At 40.0% G+C, this 15,778-nt stretch overlaps 1 long non-coding RNA gene across 1 annotated transcript in view; it reads left to right on the forward strand.

Moving 5' to 3' along the window:
• LOC121012073 (uncharacterized) overlaps positions 1-14,132 on the forward strand; it is a 21,576-nt gene extending 7,444 nt beyond the window's left edge. Inside the window, exon 2 of the long non-coding RNA XR_005781929.1 lies at positions 14,019-14,132. This is a non-coding gene — a long non-coding RNA (uncharacterized LOC121012073). The remainder of the gene's footprint in view (positions 1-14,018) is intronic.
• The last annotated feature ends 1,646 nt before the right edge of the window (positions 14,133-15,778 follow it).

The following is a 15,778-nucleotide window of genomic DNA, read 5'->3' on the forward strand; positions in this document are numbered from 1 at the left end:
CAGTAGAAGCAATCTAGTAGCTGACAGTACTGAGCAATTATCATTCCTGTAACATAATGTCAACTTCTTAAAACTTGTCAACTAGAAACTTGAATAACAAAATTATCATAATAATTAAATTGTTGTTGGACTGGAAATTCATTCTGTGAAATTCATTCTATGGAAATTTAGATTGACCCTGGCTTTACTGAAATTTGATATCAATGCTTAACTTTGATTTGATATCAACACTGAGCACTTTGCATCCCACTGAACAATTTAATATAACTAGTTAGTAACTGTGCATCCCAGAATACTTGCTTCCACCAGTCAGGAAAGAGATGGACACAGAGAAATACTGAGCTTTCCAAATTATTTGGATAGTACTGTTTCTCTTATTAATACCAGAGTCCCCTCAAAGCCTCACAATTAGTACTGATATTATGGCCTGTTTGAGTCATCCAGAGATAGAATTTGTATTTCCTCCTAGAACCCCTGGTCGACTTCATGCCTTTGGCAAAAAAGCCCATGTGTTATTGTCAGCATTAAGGGACTTGTGTCTGAAAGGGTAGCTGATCCTGACTTAGATTCTTATGCAACGATAAACACAGTATTATCCAGAATAAACTGCAACTGATCTAAACTAATTTCTTGGAAAGTGTTCTAGGTATTTTCCAAAAAAGACTAGAGAAATATAGGAAGTTAGCCAGCTTGGCATCGTTTATCTGAAAAACCTGCCAAAAGTCTGGCCCCATTTGCCAGTGTCAATACTCTCGAGTGCAAACATATTCTTGTGCGAGGGACATTATGTAAGCTAGAAATTAATCTTAATTAGTCATTCATTGTCCAAGGGTGGATGCTGCAGAAGAAAGCCCAAGGAGTTTCAGAATCAATATATTTCAAAGTCTCTTGTGGAAATATGCTTAACTACCTTTTCAATAAGGAAGGCCCTTGTAGAACTTGTCTGAAACCATGTTCAGGGCTGGTCCTACCACAAGGGGTTCCAGCGTCTTCTTTATATCTTTGTCTAAAGCACTGGAACCACAGATGTGATCAAAAACCTTTTGCATTCAGCTACAGTGGGCTTTATTCCAGTTATCCTCTGTCTACATTGCAGCAGCAATGAGTAGAATGGAAGTCAACCTGAAAAGGTCAGTCCTAGTTCAGCTTTATTAAGTAGGAAGAACATCTTTATCTCTAGGATCTTATAAATTTGAAAGCTTCTGTTGTTCACAACTAGCAATACGGATATAAGGCTAATACTACACTATCAAGTCATGTCAAGACATAGCATGACATCAATATGGGATATCAAGATGTCAGTGTGACATGTTTAGGAACAATAATTCTTTAGCACTGTCAGTCAGAAAGGAATCTTCCACTTTTAGTGGAAATTTGGGCAAGTCACTGTAACTGGGGTTCACTCGCTGACTTACTACCCACCATGGGGGGTGGGGTGGGGCTGTTCACAAACCCTAAAATTAATCTCTACAAGAATTTATCTAGCGTACCTTATTGAAAAAGTCCCTTAAAATACCAACCAATGCTTCACCTGCCCCTTCCTATCCATTGCCCTTCCTTTTGGGATTAAATACAATCCATCTTTCTCTTTATAGCTCACACTCAAAACTCAGAGATCCGAGAAGAGAAATGAGAAAAGACACACAAAAAAATATCTTCCTAAGGCCACGGCCTCATTTCCTTCTGGCTTGGCTCCTTGTCTTTGAGCTCCAAAGAATGCGGGCAAATGTTTGTGTTTGTGACTGAGTTAATAGGAATGAAAAAATGAAGAGGAGGTTCAGTTTCCTCTCGTCAGTTCAGAGATCAGTTTCTGACTTGGCTTTTCTACATTCTCTAATGTAATGGGCCTGCCCAAGAGAGAAGAGAACAAAGAAACTTGGATGGGAGATCATGTCTTCATCAAGCCAAGACCACTCAGTGTACTAATGGAGGACAGAGAGGGCAGGCAGGGCCATAGGATAAGTATTCAAAAATGCATCTACTTAGACATAAGAAATGCTATTCCCAATATCTCATTTCTCTAAATACTCTTATGTAACCAGAAATTCTTTTCCCCTTCGTTAGTTCTACTTTTGTAGCTTCTTCTGAAAATGATCACTTGTTTCTTTTCAGTTTTATATCTTGCATTAGGTCATTTTTCTAACACTAGCGATGTTAAAAGCTGTAGATTTTCTGCCAGAGAGTTACTCATAAATCTCATTAGTATTAAAAATTTAAAACTTCATGAAATTTGGGCAAAACACAAAACTACTATTGTCAGGATGTTTGAAATCTTTTGGAAATGAATATAAGACTTTAAATAGATAACATGGTGACTAAAGATATTAGTCATAGTAATAGCTGTCATTTATTGAGCACCTACTATGAACTTAATGGTACCAATGGTCAAGTCCAATTAAAACAGCCTCTATTAAAGGATAAAAGGTATTTATTCTTCAACACAAAAGAATGGGTCTTTTCAAAGTGACTTCTGGAAGGTATCTAAGAAACACAGAAGCATAGTTTCTTTGTGAGCCCTGTCCCTCATACCAGAAATGGAATCATGGAGGTTTTGAGTCATTAAAAAAGTACTGGTCGTGACTGATGCCAAACAGTGGTGTCGAGAGGCTAAGAGAAGAAGAGTTGGCCCAGTTTTGCCACCATGATCTTGTGGATTTTCACAGCCCTTAATTCCACAGTGGGGTCTGGACGTGAAAGTCCAGAGTCAGCTAAGAAAGGCAGTGGACAATTGGATAATAACAGGCTGGAGCTCCAAGGAGAGCTGGCAAGGTGCCTTTTTAGGTGCTTCTGGCACACATTTGCCATTTTTCCTACTCTTTACCTCTAGAATAATTTCAAATAATAATATCTAACATATATTCAGTATTTGTTTTGCTCCAAAGAATTTACTATATTATCTCACTTACCCAAATAACAACTTATGAGATAGCTAATATTATCATTCTCTATTCACAGATACAAATACTAACGTTCAAGAAGGTTCAGTAACTTGCCCAAGATTACACTGCTAGTAGGTGGTGAATCTATGATGTCTGACTCCTAGTTGCTGTGATACACCCCCCTCCCTTGCTGTATCACCCTTCAGACTGCCCTATTCCCTATGTGCCTACACTATTTCTTGAGCAGTTTTCCCTCTCTTGCAAGTTAACAAGTCACATTACAATTTTTGGAGATTATATCCCACTTGGGAAGGTCAGACAATCACTGGTGCGTTGTAACTAGAAGTGGAGATGCCCCTCCCCACCCAGGGTAGGGACACATAAAGTGTCAGCTCTTTCCTATGATGAGGCCAACCCACAGCATTTGTGAGGACAAGAAACCCAAGTCATCCAACAATCAACCAGAGTTCATTTGTAATAAACACATGAAACACAATAGGTTATAACTACGACAAGAGGCACTGCAAGATCCAAAACTACCTCCTAAATTACCAGTCTTGCTACTTCAGGAAACAATAATGTACATGTTACTAATATAGTACTGGGTCCAGTGACATGGTAGATTGAACTAACTGATGTATAATGTTCTCCTAATACAATTACATAGTGAACAAAATATAGTATAAAAATTAAAATCATAGCAGAGCTCAGAAAAGAAAAACAGTCAAGTTCCAGAAATAAAAAGTGAATCCAAAGTCAGAGCTCTGAGAAGGTGCTGTTGTACAAACCTTGATGCAGGAAGCCAGGCCTCTACCGTCGTATGGCTTCACCATCTTTATGATGTAAGTTTCAAGGCCACCGTGCTTATTTTCCTCAAGTTGATAAAGAATACAAGAGCACAGGGGCGCCTGGGTGGCGCAGTCGGTTAAGCGTCCGACTTCAGCCAGGTCACGATCTCGCGGTCCGTGAGTTGAGCCCCGCGTCGGGCTCTGGGCTGATGGCTCAGAGCCTGGAGTCTGTTTCCGATTCTGTGTCTCCCTCTCTCTCTGCCCCTCGCCCGTTCATGCTCTGTCTCTCTCTGTCCCAAAAATAAATAAACGTTGAAAAAAAAATTAAAAAAAAAAAAAAAAAGAATACAAGAGCACAGAGGATGCCCTGTTGGAAATTTTATGGATTTTATGTAAATTTTTATGGATAGGCCTAGAAATGGCCCACACAACTTCCACTAATATTGCCTGGAACACACACCTGACAGCAGCTGCAAGTGTAGCCTAGCTGTGTGCCAGGAGGAGGAAGGGCGGTATTTGGAGGTTAGAAGTCCACATCACAATAAGCAAAATACTTCTACACCTTCTAGATAAATGGAAGTTGGAGAAAGAAGTAGAAACTCTTCATGTCTCAAGTGCTTACATGTTCAGAAAGAGAAATTAAGGAACTTTAAAGTAAATTAATAGTTGAAAGAAAGTCTTTCTCTGTGGGGACATGGTTGTACCAAACTCTCATGTCTGTAGGTCGATCCCATGTCTTAATACTTCTTCATCGGGGTGAAAGAACAGTATCCAATTTGACAGCAGAGAAGGATGCTTTACTTTTCCAATAATGAATTCTTATATGCCTAATAAAGTTATTTCTGGATGCAGGGAAATAGGTTTTCCCTTTACTACTCAAAATTGGCACGTACTTGCTGCTTTCTGTAGAAAGCTATGAATGTGTAGAATTCAGAAGGTTAAAATATCTGCATATGTTTTTAGAGATAAATCAGTTCAAGTGACAAGGCCAAATCTACTGAATTACAGATATATTTAGTCATATGAAAACATTAGTTTAATTTTTATATTTTTGTGCATTTTCTTGGTATTCATCTCACCTAAGAGTTTAGTTTTGCACAAAGGTTTAGACTTGGTTTGATTTTTCCTAGTTGGCCCTAAGATTTGAAGTTCGTTGGCTAAAGATGTCAAGTAAGAAGCTAAGGAGTAAGAAACAAGAAGGGGGAGAATTTACTTGGTTTTATTTTCCCTGTCTGGAGGCTTTTGTGAGTTTCTCTTTCTTTATCCATGGTATATGAAAATCCTTAAGATGGCCTGACAGGCCGCTTGGTCTACACAGGGAGTCTCACTGTCCTACAGAATCACTGTTTGTTCTTCCTTTTTCCCTCCCTCCCTCCCTCCCTTCCTTCCAACTGACATATAATTGATATAGAACATTGTACTAGTTTCAGGTGCAAAACATAATGATTTGACATATGTGTACGCTGCCACAATGTTTAGTTAACATGTATTACCACACAAAGTTATGATTTTTTTCTTGTGATGAGAACTTTTAAGATCTATTTTCTTAGCAACATGCAAATATACAATACAGTATTATTAACTATAGTCACCACGCTGTATATTACATCCCCAGGACTTATTTATCTTATAACTGTAAGTTTGTACCTTTTGACCACCTTCACCCACTTTACTCACTCACTCCCACCTCCCACTCTGACAGCCAGCAATCTGTTCTCCATATCTATGTGTTCATTTTTTGTTTTTAAGATTCCACATGTAAGTGAGGTCATTTGTCTTTCTCTGACTTATTTCACTTAGTATCATGTCCTCAAAGTCCATCCACGTTGTCATAAATGGCAGGATTTCCTTATGGTTGAATAATATTCCATTGTATATATGTACCACATTTTCTTTCTTATCACCATGTTTCTTCCTTTACCTTGCCCTCACCAATGCTTTTCCCTCTGCCGGGAGTATCATCTTTCTTAATTCTTAGTCAACCTTCAAATATCAACTTAAACCTTGTTACACAGCCACACCACCTCAGGGAAACCTTTCCTGACCCACAGCCTAGATCAGTACCTTTAAAATACACTCTGTAAAACTGGGTACTTTCTTGTATCAACTTAAAATACCTTCAATTAAATAATTACTTGCGAATTTTGTTATTCAAAATTTGTTTCCCCTATGAGAATGTAAGCTCTGTGACAGGAAAGGCCGTCTGTTTTGTTTACCACTGTATTAGTTGTCAGTTTAGTACCTGGTTAAGCATCAAGAGATAGATGGTAATTAATGAATATTATGATTATCTGTAAATAGTTTAAAGAGCCTTGCCTCTCTCCCTTTTATGGAGCTCTATGGCTTTTCACTGAAGGCCACAAGAATACATTCAGACAGCTAAGAAGATCCCCATTCATCCCCATTCATCTCTCTCTGCTGGGGCTTACTGGTGGCTCTCATCTACTTGTAAGTGTTCCAAACACAGCATGGTGGAACCTGCAAGGGGAAATAAGAGGATGGGCAGATACTGCCTGTGGCCAGCTACATGGAGGTAGTTTAAGAGACATAGTACACCAAGCTTAATTGTGGACATGTTATTAGAGTAAAACAGGCTGGGAAACCAAAAACTGTATTGGAAAAGTTTGAGATCTAGAGGTAGACTTGGGCGTGTCTGCCTCCCATGATAATGTTAATAATATATATAGTCTAAATCTCAAGAACATTTTCTTTGTACCATGGGGAGTAATGCTGTTGGGTTGGGCTTTAGGGTGTCTCAGGTCTCGGGATAAGCACTGCCCATCTGGCTTCCACTCAACCACCTGAGGAAACTGGGATCTCAAACAAGAGAACTTTTCTAATTCTTTCATGATTCCACTTCTGTCCTTGCCAACGGGCTTATGGAGGATTTTCTCAAGGCTCCAGCTGCAAAGAGGTTGTCTCAGGTCAGTGAAAGATACTGGGCCATCATCCCCTGGAGTAAGACTAAATAAAACTGTAAAGTCAATAGGGCTGTGTTTTTCATAGGGATGCCTGAGATGAGTCAGGTTATCCAGGGCCACTGGACCACTCTCACCAACATGTGGTGTAGACCTGACCTGGGATTCCTTACAGCTGAAGCAGAGAACAAAAGACTCTGAGAGAGGTGTCCTTTCTGTGATCTGCAAAGTGGGAGTCTGTGTTTCTACCCTTTGTTTAAAATTCTGCCTTCTGTTTAAAAAATCATTATTTGGCTTGTAAGGACTGACAGATGATCCTTGCTTTAACTATTTCTGGAGCAAGAGGTGAATAAATTGCACATCTTTTCTGCTAAATCCTGAAAGGTGCTTTGAAACTAACCTTGCTAAGACAGGAACTAGTAGCTCCCTCAGCCAATGGGAATCTTCCACTTGGCATTTTGGCTGGGACTTTCATTCAGCCAGACCCTCACCAGGCACGCCGCATGCCTTTCCTCTGGAGCCCAGCCTTCATCTTTGTTTTTGCCCTGTGCCTCTTCACTCACGGGCTCACTTTTACCATATTGGTCTGCACAACTGCTTTTCACAGATGCATTACTCTCAACACAAGCTTTCTCTGAAGCCATCTAGGAAGTAAGGTTTTTTCATGAACGGAGCCTCAGTTCTAGAGCCATCTATTTGGTTTTGATAGGCAGATGGGTCTTCCCTATACCTAAAATGTTCTTTTCTTTACGTTTACACTTGTCTTTTGTTCACAAAGGAATCTGAAACTGGCTATATGTGCACAATGCTCACGATATCACGGCACGTAACTTCCTGAGTGTCAGCAGATGCGCAGTCTGGGAAGAGCAGGAAGTATAACATCCTGACTTAATTCTCTTATGTTGTTCACTTTCTCTAATGTTTTTTTGTAGGTCCTTCATTAATACATGAACTTGATAATATAACCTGATAACCTGCATAGATGACATACATTACCCATAGAACTAGAAAACTTACAGAACAGAAACATAGGTTCCTCAAAGGTCAGGCATTATTTCACAAATTCTTTTCTTTTTCATTTTAAGTGTTAATTTAAATTAAATTAATTTCAATGTTTATTAGTTAAAAACTAATGTGGTATATCTTTCCATTAGGTGTTTCCTATGTACTCGGTCAGAGTATAACACGTACTCAGTCACATGTTATAGTGTTCTTCACAAGAATAAATTTCTTTTTAAAGTTTATTTTATTTTTAGTAATCTTCATACCCAATGTGGGGCTCAAACTCATGACCTCGAGATCAAGAGTCACATGCTCTTCCAACTGAGCTGGGCCAGCACCTCTTCATAGAATTTTTTCAATTTCTACCATTGGCCTCCAGAATAAATGTACTGCAGTATTCTGCACAGAATGCTAGCTGCCTCCTATTATCTATGTTCTGTTTCGTGGCCATAGGAAAACTAAGTTTTAGCTGCGTACATTACTGCCTGCCTGGGTACATTTCTCAGCCTTTCCTGCAGCCAATTTTGGCTCTATCATTAAGTTTCAATCAAGGAGATGTAAATATAACTGTTAAATTCAGTTCTGGAAGAGAAAGCCCTTAAAAAAAAGAGTCTCTCCATTTGTTGTCTGGTCCACAGATAGAATCAGAAGACCTCTTGGGGCTTTTAAGAACAAGGACCACAGCCTAGGGATGGTGATACAGAGACCTGAAAGGTTCCTGGGTTCCTAATGACTCTGTGGAGCCACCTCACCACCTCTGGGTTGTTCCCCTTTGTAGTCCTTTTGTGTGAGCAAAAATCAAGACAGAGTTATCTTGATTAAGTCACTGCCACTCTGGGTTTTTCTGTTATATGCTGCTGATCCTAATCCCAACTCATAGAACCACCTACCATCCACTTAATACCATTGATTCAGGTATCCACAGCTGAGTACAATAAGCGTTTTCAATCTCTGCCTCTAAGGATAAAATGGCAAAAGGAAGTGCGATGACTCCAATTTCAAGAACTAAAGTAATTGCTGAAATTCAGGAGGAAAAAAAGAGATTTCAGAACCATTAACCTTATTTCCTTTCTTGTCTTTTCTGTCAAGGGTAGGATTATTAAAGTCATTACCCAAGAAAAATGTCCACTGCTACATGGAGCCTGTAGTCCCACATCCTGCATTTCCATCCTCTTGCTCCACCCCCCCCCCCACCACCCCCACTCCTTAGTAACACAAAATAAAATTGTTTGTTACTCGGTTAAGAGTGGAGCAATTTTGCAAACAAAGTTTGGTTCCTAAGCAAGGACTAAAGAAATGAATTAGGGTTTGTGTGCATAATTACCAGGTTCCAGAAAACAGTGTTCAAATAAGAAATCAGTTCAGGAAATAAAAATGCCAAAAGTAATATTTGTTTTAATCATGACATCAGAGCCCTTCATTGTTTTCCAAACAGACACAACAAATCTTAAACTTTGTTCTTAGTGGTGATTATTTGAATTATGGATACTAAAATTACCAGGATGTCAGAGAGGAAAAGGCAGAGACCAGAGGCTATTTCTCCTTTTCAGAAAGTGGTGAATAAAGCATGCTCTGCTACTTTAACATGCCCAACTCAGTTATCCTTTTCTATTTACACAGAGTTGAAATTAGAAAAATTCCATACATCAGTGGATCTATTTAAAAAGTATAAAGAGAAGATACTGTGCAACGAATGTCTGACTCCCTCTTGGCAATATTGACAGGCATTAAAATATGTTGATTCTCTTGAGTTCATTTATCCCTGTGTGGTGTTTCTCTCATTGCAAGCATTGATGATGCCATATGATTGGCAAAGATTATCCTGTTAGAGTCAAAAATCTATGAAGAACTAAACAACTGTGGAAGTAGCTTGGAATATCCTTTTTCTAGAGTGAACTGTATAGCTGTTAACTTTCGTGATCGTTCATTTCTAATCCAGTTTCCAATACCTCTGGAAGAACTGGCAGAAAACATGTCACCTTTATATCTCATGCTACTTAACTGATCATTATAATAAAGTTGTCCTCAGTCAACTCTCCTTTCTCATTATGGGGAAGAAGTGGGGACAGAGATAGTTCCCAATCAGAATGAAAACCAAGGTGTAGTCAACTACCGACTATGGGAGATGACTGACTTAACTGTAGTTAAGGAGTAGCAGGACTTCTCTGCCCAAACTATGGGCCTTTCAGTTCAGACAATGTTAACAGTCATTACTCAGCCAGTGCCCAATCATGACACCTAATCAAATACCTACTCCTCACCTCCACCTGGGCACACAAGTTATTATATATGAATAAAAGGTAGCAACAGGAACAATTACCCTAGGTAACAGAGTGCTACTCAGTAGCACTCAATAGGCATTCTTTCAAGCTATGTATGTGCATCAGCTCATTTGTTCTTTATACTGAGATTCTACTGTAATTCTGTTTTAGAGATAAGTTAACTGAGGCAAGATTAAATAGCCTGCTCAAGGCCACCCAGCAACTAATGACACATCACACCTACTAAATGACACATCACAGGTAGTCTGACTTTAGATCCCCTGATCCTATGCACTGAACACACATGTTTCTCTAGGAAAGCAAACATAACAAGAAAAGTATATTGGGAGAACATTCAATTTCATCTTGCATGAAGACTGTTTCTTCTCAACCTGCAGAGGTGGTCGTATCTGATTAACAACTGCCCTCAGCTAATACTTGCAAAAGGCGTACCAACAACATCTTTGGCCATATATTGCACCCAGGAACTTTGCTTAGGGAAAGCAAATATGAGTTATGCATTTAAAAGTATCTCTCTTAGTCTCCCCTTCAACCAAAATTCAGCCTTTTGAAGAAATATTTTTTTCAAAGAAACGTTAGTATTGCTTTTTCTCTGAAAATGTTCTCATCCTCTCCAAGTATCACCGCATGACCATGCCAAGTGTGTTCCCCATACACTGTGCACTAAAAATTCAAGGCAGTATTCGATCATATTTCTCAAAAGGAAAAAAAAAAGTCTTTGCCTCTGATGTTGTCAATCCCTTATTCCTCCTTATTCTGATATTTTTATAAGTGATTAATATTTGCTTTGTTTCCTCGGTAAGCTAAATTAACAAAATTAGGTTCACTTGTTTTTATACGAGAATAGTAATTAGGTAAGCCTGATAAATCACCAGCATAATCAACCAGAACCTGGAAACCAGCCTGACCTGACAGCCTTTTAACACACCTTTAAAAATCTTATCTATGAAGAAAGTAAATACAAATGTTGCATCTGATTCTCTCCCTTGCTTCATAGATTGTTAGACTCAGGAAACTTCTAGGACATGGAATCTATGTCAATCTTTTCATTTCCAGTTGGGGATAGTGAAGCCCACGAAGTATGAATGACTTGTCTAAGGTCACAATGTTATTGGCAAAGCCAGGACTCAACCTATGTTTCCTAGCTTTCTTTGGATGATCTTGCCATTTCAATACACTGTCTGTCTGGATTGGTTTAGGGACACAAAGAAGGCATCTTTGGAAATTTACAAGGAGCTGTTACGGTGAGATGCAAGATAAGAAAATGTGATGTGCTCTGGCTCAGGGATCTCAAGCTGACCTTCAGGAGCTAAGACAGGCATTTGCTACCGTTCTTCCAAAAGCAGCTGCAGGTTCTATCTTTTCTAGAATTTCCAGGATGGGGGGAGGGAGGAGTTGTGGAATACAGAGTATGTTATTATGCATCATTGCTCCACCATAGAGACACATTGATTAAAAATGCTACCTTTTCTCTGCGAGACCCAATTATTTTACTTTCTAATTTGCAGCCTTTGTTCTAGATCAACTCTAGTTCTCAAAGCACCCTAGCTTCTGACCCTTTGAAGTCCCCCAAGTCCCTGGGCCAGTCCTCCTTATCCTTTTTATATGAGAATAGTAATTATTCTTGCATACTATAACCCCTAGGCTCTACCGCCATCCCTTGCCCTGGCAGTCCTTTTCTCACAAATTGTTTTCAATTTTTACAGCTACCCTACTTCTTATCATCCCTTCTAAACGAGTAGTCAGCTCTCTGGTCAAGCCCTAAGAAACCTCTCTCTTTGTAGTCCCTAACATCCTCCAGCTGACCTCTCTAGATCCGTACTGGCTTCAGGCTATAAATGAAACCCTAGCCTATCTAACAATAAAAAAAATTTAGAAATCCATCCACTTCCCTAGATGCCTGGCTCAAATTACCGTTAGTCTCCTCCTCCGTTTCTCTTTCTTTGGTATAGAAGAAACACTGGATTTGGAATAAAAATAACTGGGTTATGGTTCCAGTGCAGCAATCTAGCAGCCTGACTTCCAGAGGAGAAGGATTTAGTTTTGCTGAGACTCAATTTCGTCACGTATGAAATGAGAATGGATGATAACAGTCCTAGCTACTTCAGTGGATAATTACGATGTCAAGTGAAATGATAGATTTCTTTGTTCATCACAGATTCAACAACTATTGGCACCTATTCTGTGTCAGGATGTGGCTGTGGTTGAGTGTAAACAATTATGACCAAACAGACAGAGCCACTGCCACCTCAGATTTGAAAACAGTTTGTAAGCTGGAAAACACCACACCGGTACTATTCTATACAAATTCTACCTCTTGGAATTTCCAGATCATATCGATTACAACTCCAGGTTCCAAGGAAGCCTTAACTGAAACACTCACTGCACACCACAGAGACCAGGACGTTGGACCAGAGTAATGAAGATGTAGGCACACCAAAGAAGAGAACTTACAAGGAGGGTGCCAGCCCTAAATCTACTCAGAGAAGCCCAAGAGAGACTTCTCAAAAGTGCTTATAAATGGTCATCTGAGGGGTGGGCTGAGGGGGAGATGGAAGGCCCCATCTGGCTTCTTATCTCAACCAGCTGAGTCTTGGCTTCATGTGCTGTTCTTTGGATTCCACCTTGCTTCATGTTTCAGCTACCACAAATCTGGGATGGAGGGAAGCAGCATCAGCCATCCTAACTACCTCAATCTGTTTTCCAGACATTGCCCTTTTCTTTTATTGATTTATCTTGGAACATATCAGAGTCTCTCTCTCTCTCACTTCCTAAGGCTCCCAGAAAGATTTTTATTTAGAAGTACAAGTGTAAGAACAGGACTTTCACCTACCACATCCCAAACCAACAAATAAGAGACAAACAACTTAGCAACTGCTTGTCTATAACTTGCATTTTTCTAGATTTTCTCATCAGTGCCCATTTCCTTGCTGCCGACACATTCTCTATAAATTTAGATACTATATGTTGATGATCACTTCCAAAATACATTATAGGTTTTCTCCGATTTTTCTGAGCCCCTTTATAGTAAAGCAATCTGTGTCAGCAATTTTGGGGACTCATAGCAAAGATTCAGACTTTGAGAAACACCTTTGCATGAAACTAGTTACCCATAAGTCCAGAATATATTGAATTGACTGAGTGGTCTCCTCATTCTCCCAGCCTTTTCTAGTGCTGGAAGATTCTGACAGAAACACTTAGCTTGCAGCCAATTTTGAAGAAGAGACCTTGCAATGCAAGAACTGCAATTGCCATGAGGAAATCTAGATCATTCCTTATAAATAAATCCTATAGTTACATCATCATCTGAGGTCATTCTTGGAGCCCATACAGATAGTGTGACAACTGCCAATGACAAAAAGTTTTAAAAAGAAAGGTGTGAAAAGGTTAAGAGATGTATCAAAAGCATCCTCATGTTACAGACTGGGAGTGAAGAGTCTGGTAGAACAAAAGGTCCATAAATATAGGCACATTGCACGCCTCAAGACAATGAGGATCCTTCTGAGTCTCAGGGAATGGTCATCGCACACCCAACAAGTGGCTTCACATTGTCCACCCCGTCTGTAGCAGAAAGCACCACTGTGCTAGGAGCTAAAGTCATCTGGTTGTTGACAGGTTGTCAGGAAGTTTAAGGATGTGTGGTGAGGGACCACCAGGCACAGAACAGATTCTAGGATAAAACCTGAACTATCCTTTCCAAAACGCTGCCAGCCTTTAGCCACTGTATACCTTCCAAACGAGGAGCTTTAGGAAAAAGAAATGTAAAGCATTTAAACGACAAAGCCATATGTTGTAGTCATCCCTCATGCAACCTCTAGGAGGTGGTATTGATATGTGGCAATGTCACGTGGATGGGACAAGGTAGCAGCATCCATGCTCTGACACGTGTGCTTTTGTAGAAAAGATTATCTGAATTCATCGTATTCAAAGTCAGTAAGATATTTCAGAGAAAGGCAGTGAACTCCCACATTGTTTAATGACCTTACTTAAGCATTTCATACCAGTGTTTCTGGCAGCTTTGGGAACTATTGTGTAAGCAGGGTTACCCAGAAGTGATTGCCAACATTCTGAGAATATTTCATGATTAAGGATTTGGCAAACTCAGTGTGAATGGCATTGCCCCTAACCTCTTCTTTTTTTATAAACCAGATTTCAGCTCTGCAACAGACCTTGGATAATCATCCCTTTTGAAAATGTAGCCCTGCTTGGCAACCCAGGCAATGCACGTCAATCCGAGGACCCATTTCCAACCCTCCAATCAGCTCTCTGTTCCCCACAGGCTGCCGTCTCTCAGTGATACCTTTGAGAAAAGTAAATCTGGGCTGATGACGGAACATTCTTTGCACACAAAGGAAAAGCTGCACAATCAACCACCTGTATGGGCTCAGGAAAGCATCACAGGTTGAAAATTAGGCTGAAGAGTGAGTATCAAGTAGCAAACCCTTTTGGGAAAACCCCAGACCTCGCCAAGATCCCTTGGCAAGAGCACAGGGCAGAGAGCCTGAGGCTCGGCCTGCCTGAGCGGCTGACTGATACTTGATTCTTTAAATAGACAAAGAATTCAAATCCAATCAGCAGACACGTCTCCATGCAGATAGAGAGAGCAAGTTAAGTGTCTAGAAGGGCAGGATGGTTCAAGGCAGGTTTTAGGCAGGATATCTAAAAGACTGTGACTGAAATGGTCAGAGACAGGATTACAGGTCAGCTCTGTGGAAGGTGTTGGGCCTCAGAGTAGAATGCAGGAGGACAGACTTTGGACTCTTGGCTTTGTTACTTAGGAGCTGGGTACCCTTGGGCAACTTACTTAACCTCTAATCACCCAGGGATAACAATAGGAACCCCATGGGGTTATCACAAGGACTAAATGAAGACTGTCAATTAGAGAGTGAGCCTCAGACATAGGAAAGGCTCAAGAGAGGGAAGCTGGGAAAATCAGAGGCTTCAATTAATGAACTTTAAAAATGTTTCCCTACAATAGGATAAATAAATTCAGGGTCTAGAGACAGATAACTGATGACGCAATGCAATGGAGACAGGCTTTTGAATAAATGGTACTGGGACAACTGAGTATCCAAATGAGGAAAAGAAAAGTTGAAACTGCACCTCATCCCACACACAAAAAATTTGTTCGGGGTAGATTATCAACCGAAATGTAAAAAGCAAAATCATTAAGCTTTTCAAAGACTCTAAGATGTTATCTTCCTGGACTCAGGAGAGGGCATGTGGTCATGATATGAATGGACATGGAGAAACTTCTGGGCCCTGGCTGGGTCCAGTTCCTTGACCTGAGAGGCAGCTCTATGGTTATGCGCTCTACAGTTCTCTTTTGGCTGTCCATAAAGGCTTCCTGCCCTCTTTTCTACGTATGCTCGCTCTTTCCTGGCACATTCTCTACACTCTCCACGCTTTCTATGTGCCTTTGCAGCATATCCATGGTCAGGTCATTTAGAGGACAAACACTATTTTAAATGGAAAAAAGAAATCAAAAGTAACAAATATTTAAATAAAGCAAAATACAAATATTTTATCTATATGGTAGTATAGACAAGGAAATTATAAATATGCAGAGACAGGGGCACCTGGGTGGTTCAGTCGGTTGAGCGTCTGACTTTGGCTCAGGTCATGATCTCATGGCTGGTGGGTTTGAGCCCCGCATCAGGCTCTGTGCAGACAGCTCCGAGGCTGGAGCCTGCTTCAGATTCTGTCTCCCTCTCTCTGTCTGCCCCTTCTCCACTCACACTCTGTCTCTCCGTCTCTTAAAAGTAAATAAACATTTAAAAAAATCTCTTTAAGTAAATAAATACGCAGAGACAATGTTTGACACAGTTTGCAGTTTGACACCACTCTCGCACACAAAATGTTAGCGCTTTGTCTCTCAAGCTCTTTTTTTTTTATTTTTATTTTTTTTA

The sequence above is a fragment of the Herpailurus yagouaroundi genome, unplaced genomic scaffold (assembly GCF_014898765.1).
Source record: "Herpailurus yagouaroundi ecotype Mexico unplaced genomic scaffold, PumYag 29, whole genome shotgun sequence".
In the NCBI taxonomy this organism is placed as follows: Eukaryota; Metazoa; Chordata; class Mammalia; order Carnivora; family Felidae; genus Herpailurus; species Herpailurus yagouaroundi.